This window comes from Monodon monoceros, unplaced genomic scaffold (genome assembly GCF_005190385.1).
Source record: "Monodon monoceros isolate NGI ecotype Baffin Bay Population unplaced genomic scaffold, NGI_Narwhal_1 Super_Scaffold_1, whole genome shotgun sequence".
Lineage (NCBI taxonomy): Eukaryota > Metazoa > Chordata > Mammalia > Artiodactyla > Monodontidae > Monodon > Monodon monoceros.
In genome coordinates, this window is record NW_021703765.1 from 19,908,928 (window position 1) to 19,914,893 (window position 5,966).

The following is a 5,966-nucleotide window of genomic DNA, read 5'->3' on the forward strand; positions in this document are numbered from 1 at the left end:
GGGTAAAAAGTACTCGGTGGAGGAGAAGTAATTGATACTAAAGTGACATGGTCGACAGTTTCTTTCAGTTTTCATTGTTTTGTCCCTGATGTCCAGTTCACTGCCTTCTTGGAGTGGCTTCATTAAGCAAGTGAAATTTGAAGAGGGATCTGAGAGAGTTGAAATAGGTCTCATGGCAAAGGGGTGAGGGAAAACTGGCTAGGCACTGACTTCATAAATCAAGCAGTATCTGTATGTTAGACACTCATGAAATGCTTGTGCGTGTGGTGAAGACACCGTGATTTTGAAGGCAAGGTTTGTAACCAAAGAGAAAATACAATATTGCAGGGCTTACAATACCAACATTAGAAATAGCAATATGGTTTTGTAGGGAGGAAGGAAATAGGTAGTTTCATAGAGATTATGGGGCTCGAGGTATGCCTTGAAAAATAGAATGTTGGGAAGCTGAAGTCTTGTTAATAGTTGAAGAATTGCCACATGGTTCTCATTTAACTGGAATGTCTTAATGACAAGTGTTTTGTTATTGTTTTTTAACTTTTTGGTGAGCTCAGTAAAAACTTCTTCCTTAATCTTGTCTCCTTGGAATCTCATGGTTTTATAGATTGGTGCAGAAGTGATCTTAGGGCATGAAAGTATCTGAAGATGAAATGGAAAAACTCCAATAAAGCATTGGATTTGGGATGGACATTATTCAGAATTCTTAGGTCCCATATACAATACTGAAATGGGAAAGATTATTGTAGGCTGAGATTCATCCGATATGTTCTCTTGGAGCAAACAAGGAGTTAGGCAATTGTTTGAAGGAATTGAGAATCAATGTGGCACAAAAAAGCCCTTGGGCTAGGCTCTGCACCTCTGCTACCATGCATTTGTTTAAATTAAATTTTTTAAATTAATTGTGGTTAGATGCACATAACAGAAAATTTACCATCTTAACCGTATTAAGCATGCAGTTCAGTAGTATTAAGTAAATTCACATTGTTGTACAAACAATCTCCAGAATGTTTTCATCTTGCAAACCTGAAATTCTATATCCATTGAACAGTAACTCCTCATTTTCTCCTCCCCCTATTTTCTGGCAACAACCATTGTACATTGTTTCTATAAATTTGACTAATCTATATACCTCACATACATGGAATCATATGGTATTTGTCTTTTGTGACTGATTTATCTCACTTAGCAAAATGTCCTCAAAGTTCATCCATGTTGTAACATGTGTCAGATTTTTTTCCTTTTTAAGGCTGAATAATATTCCACTGTATGTATATACCACATTCGTTTATCCTTTAATCCATTGATAGACATGTGGGTTGCTTCTACCTCTTGCCTATAATAATACTGCTCTGAACATGAGTATACAAATGTCTCTTTGGGACCCTGCTTTCTATTCTTTTGGATGTAAATCCAGGAGTGGAATTGCTGGATCACGATTCTCTGTTTAATGTTTTTGAGACATTGCTATATTGTTTTCTATAGTAGCTATACCATTTTACATTCTCATCAACAGTGCATAAAGGTTCCAGTTTCTCCATGTCCTTGCCAACACTGGTTATTTTGTTTCTTTTTTTTTCTTTTAAAATAGTAACCATCCTAATGGGTATGAAGTGATATCTCGTGGTTTTCAAAAAAGAAGTAATTAATTAATTAATTTGTTTTTGGCTGCATTGGGTCTTAGTTGCTGTGCGCGGGCTTTTCTGTAGTTGCGGCGCACAGGCTTCTCATTGTGATGGCTTCTCTTTGTTGTGGAGCACGGGCTCTAGGTGCGTGGGCTTCAGTAGTTGTGGCTTGCGGGCTCTAGAGCACAGGCTCAGTAGTTGTGGTGCACGGGCTTAGTTGCTCTTCAGCATGTGGGATCTAACCGGACCAGGGTTCAAACCCGGGTCCCCTGCATTGAAAGGCGGATTCTTAACCACTGCACCACCAGCGAAGTCCCCTCTCATTGTGATTTTGATTTGCATTTCCCTATGATTAGTGATGTTGAGCATAATTCTATATGCTTTTTGACCATTGGTTTATTTTCTTTGGAGACATGTCTTTTCAAGTTCTTTGTCCATTTGAAAAAAATTATATAAACTGTTTATTAACAGAAAGTGCCCACAAATTTATTTCTTCTTGGACACATGCATGGTGCAACCATGGCGGCCTGTGGTCTTGGTGTGTTGGCCTCGGACACAAAGTCCCCGGAAGTGGCACAGCCCTCTGTGGGCCCCAATCTTCTTCATTTGCTCCAGGTTTTCATGAAGTTTGTTGTCCAGACCATTGGCTAAGACTTGGCTGTGTTTTCCATCCGTCACATCCTTCTGTCTGTTGAAGAACCAGTCTGGAATCATGTACTGGTGTGGATTCTGCATAGTGGTGATCACACATTCTACCTCCTCCTCAGTGAGCTCTCCTGCCCTCTTGTTGAGGTCGATGTCTGGTTTCCTCAACATCACATGAGCAAGTTTTGCCCCACACCCTTAATTGCTGTAATGGCTAAAGCAATTTTATGCTGCTCATCAATATTGTTGTTGAGTACTTGCAAAATGTGCTGGAACTTCTCAGGGATTACTAGAGATGTGGCAGCAGTCCCAGTAGCCCTTTTGTCCATTTTTTAAATTGGGTTGTTTTTTGTTGTTGAGTTTTAAAAGTTCTCTCTGTATATGGGTTATTAACCCCCCATCATACATATGATTACAAATATTTTTTCCCATTCTATAGGTTGCCTTTTCACTCTGTTGCTTGTGTCCTTCACATGGAAGTTTTTAATTGTGATGTAGTTCAGTTTAGCTATTTTTACTTTTGTTGCCTATGCTTTTGGTGTCATATCCAAGAAATCATTGCCGAATTCATTGTAATGAAGTTTTTCCACTATGTTTTCTTTTAAGAGTTTTATTGTTGAAGTCTTAAGTTTAGGTCTTTGAGCCATTTTGAATTAATTTTTCATATGATGTAAGGTAAGTCTTTAACTTTATTCTTTTGCATATGTCTATCCAGTTTTCCTAGCACCATTTGTTGAAGAGACTGTCCTTTTCCCATTGAATGGTTTTGGCATCCTTGTCAAAAATAAGTTTACCATATACTCAAACATTTATTTCTGGCCTCTCCATTCAATTCCACTGGTCTGTATATCTGTTTTCATGGCAGTAACACACTGTTTTGATTACCGTAGCTTTGTAATAAGTTTTGAAATCAGAAAGTGCGCATCATTAACTTCATTCTTCTTTTTAAAGATTGTTTTGGCTTTTTGGGGTCCTTTGAAATTCCATATTAATTTTAGAATGGATTTTTCCATTCTAAAAATTTGCATTAAATCTGTAGATCATTCTGGTTTGTATTGACACCTTAATAGTATTAAATCTTCCAGGGCTTCCCTGGTGGCGCAGTGGTTGAGAGTCCACCTGCCGATGCAGGGGACGCAGGTTCATGCCCCAGTCCGGGAAGATCCCACATGCCGCGGAGCGGCTGGACCCATGAGTCATGGCCGCTGAGCCTGTGCGTCCAGAGCCTGTGCTCCACAGTGGGAGAGGCCACAACAGTGAGAGGCCCATGTGCCGCAAAAAAAAAAAAAAAAAAAAAAAACTTCCAATCTATGAGCACAGGATGTCTTTCCAATTATTTGTGTCTTCTTCAATTTCTTTTAGCAGTGTTTTTTTGTTTGTTTTTAACATCTTTATTGGAGTATTATTGCTTTACAATGGTGTGTTAGTTTCTGCTTTATAACAAAGTGAATCAGCTATACATATACATATATCTCCATATCTCCTCCCTCTTGTGTCTCCCTCCCACCCTCCCTCAGCAGTGTTTGGAAGTTTTCGGTGTATAAGTCTTTCACCTCCTTGGTTAAGTTTTTTCCCAAGTGTTTTATTTTTTAAATGCTATAAATGGAATTAAAAAACGTTTTCCTTTTCAGATTGTTTATTTTTAGTGTATGTAAATGTAACTGATTTTTACAGTTTGATTTTGTACGCTGCAATTGCAGAATTTGTTTATTTCTAACAGTTTTTTAATGCAGTCATAGGGCTTTCTACATATAAGATCATGTTGCAACTAGAGACATTTTACATCTTTCTTTCCGATTTGGATGTCCTTTGTTTCTTTTTCTTGCCTACTTATTCTGGCTAAGACTTCTAATACTGTGTTGTATAGAAATGGCAAAAGCAGGCATGGCATCCCTGTCTTGTTCCTGATCTTAGAGGAACAGCTTTCAGTCTTTCACCATTGAGTATGATGTTAGCTGTGGATACTACTCATTTTTTCACTCAGGGTTATGTTCAAAGAGAGTCTGCTCTGATGAAAAATAGTCTTATCTCTTGATGCAGTTCAGAGGAATATTGTGATTTGCCAAGTTAAATTTTATATTTTCTTCAATTTGATCTACTCATTTAATAGTTAAGGAAAGGCCCTGGGGGTAGGCATGGCCACTTGATATTTAATGACGATGATGACAATGAGAAGTGACTAGAGTCTCTTAGCTCTTGGGACAGTCCTATTTCAATGACTCCTGAGTGCTTCTTCAGTTGTAGGAGTTGCAGTTGTCAGTTGAATTTTGTTGTAAGCAACTCTTACCCTAGATCAGTCACACTCAGCTCTCCCCTCACCTCCTGCAATGAATTCCCTTTTCTCTTTCGATCCAAATACTGTGATGCCTACTCTATGTTACTATCTCCTCTGTTAAGACTTTCCTGCCTCAGAATTCCAATGGGCATATTTTCCAGAGCTAAAATTGTGCTGAATCACAAAGGTTCTCAACTGCACAGGCAGTGTTATTTGTAGTTTCAAGAAATACATCTCGGGCTTCCCTGGTGGCGCAGTGGTTGAGAGTCAGCCTGCCGATGCGGGGGACGCGGGTTAGTGCCCCGGTCCGGGAGGATCCCACGTGCCGCGGAGCGGCTGGGCCCGTGAGCCGTGGCCGCTGAGCCTGCGCGTCCGGAGCCTGTGCTCCGCAACGGGAGAGGCCATGACAGTGAGAGGCCTGCGTACTGCAAAAAAAAAAAAAAAAAAAAAAGAAATCTCTCATGTGTCTGTGACCCTATTTTCCAAATGGATAAAGTGCTGCTGTAATGAATGAAATATAAATTCACTTATTGAGGGTCCTCTGAAGCCAAAACATTGGATATCATATTTTAATTGTAACTTTAAACCAGGTGGGTTAGAAATCTGAGTTGAGCATGAAAAAAATCAAGAGAACACTATATTAAATTAATTTGAATTGGTATTTCCACATTTCATTTCATCCTTGAGTAATGGTCTTGACAACATGTTGGTAAGAGTATTTTCTTAATATTCATAAATATGGAGATATATATCTCCTTGTTGGCAAGAGTATTTTCTTAATACTCTTGCTTATATCTATGGATATAGCTATAGATATAGATGTATGGCTATAGTAGAAGTTATCCGCTGTCTCAGTGAACATGCTAAGTGACACTTTGTCCAAACTTCAGCATACATTAAGTTCCACAAGATGAGAAGAGTTGGGGGGGGTGGATGGTGGTGATAGTTGCACAATAACGTGAATGTATTTAATACCACTGAGCTTTACACTTAAAAATGGTTATTTTATATTACATATAAATATATATTTATATATTATATATAAAAGTTATATAAAATGGAAATTTTATATTATGTGCATTTTACCACAATTTGTAAAAAGTGAAAAAAAATGTACGCGTACTCCAAGCCTCTGTCTAACCTCCCTTCCGGCCAGCACTAGCAATAAAGGCCCAGGGTGGTTGGTTTCCAAAAGATAAAAAAGAAGAAGGAATGTCATTTGTCTTTTAGGTTAAAATACAAAATGCTTACACATACATACATAGGTAGGCAATTATGCATAACGTTAGGCAAGTTTGGATGTTACAAGATGTACGTGCATGAAAACCTATTCAAGAAAGAGAATTTGAAAGAAAAATACGCTGTTCGCATGCCCTAGGCTGCTTTTGATAGGGAAGCAAGTAACTACTGTCACCAGTTGCCTGTAT

General features: G+C 38.5%; 1 pseudogene; it reads right to left on the bottom strand.

Annotated features, from left to right (window-relative positions):
- Window positions 1–2,105: 2,105 nt before the first annotated feature.
- LOC114892592 lies at window positions 2,106–2,593 on the bottom strand (annotated as a pseudogene).
- Window positions 2,594–5,966: the final 3,373 nt, after the last annotated feature.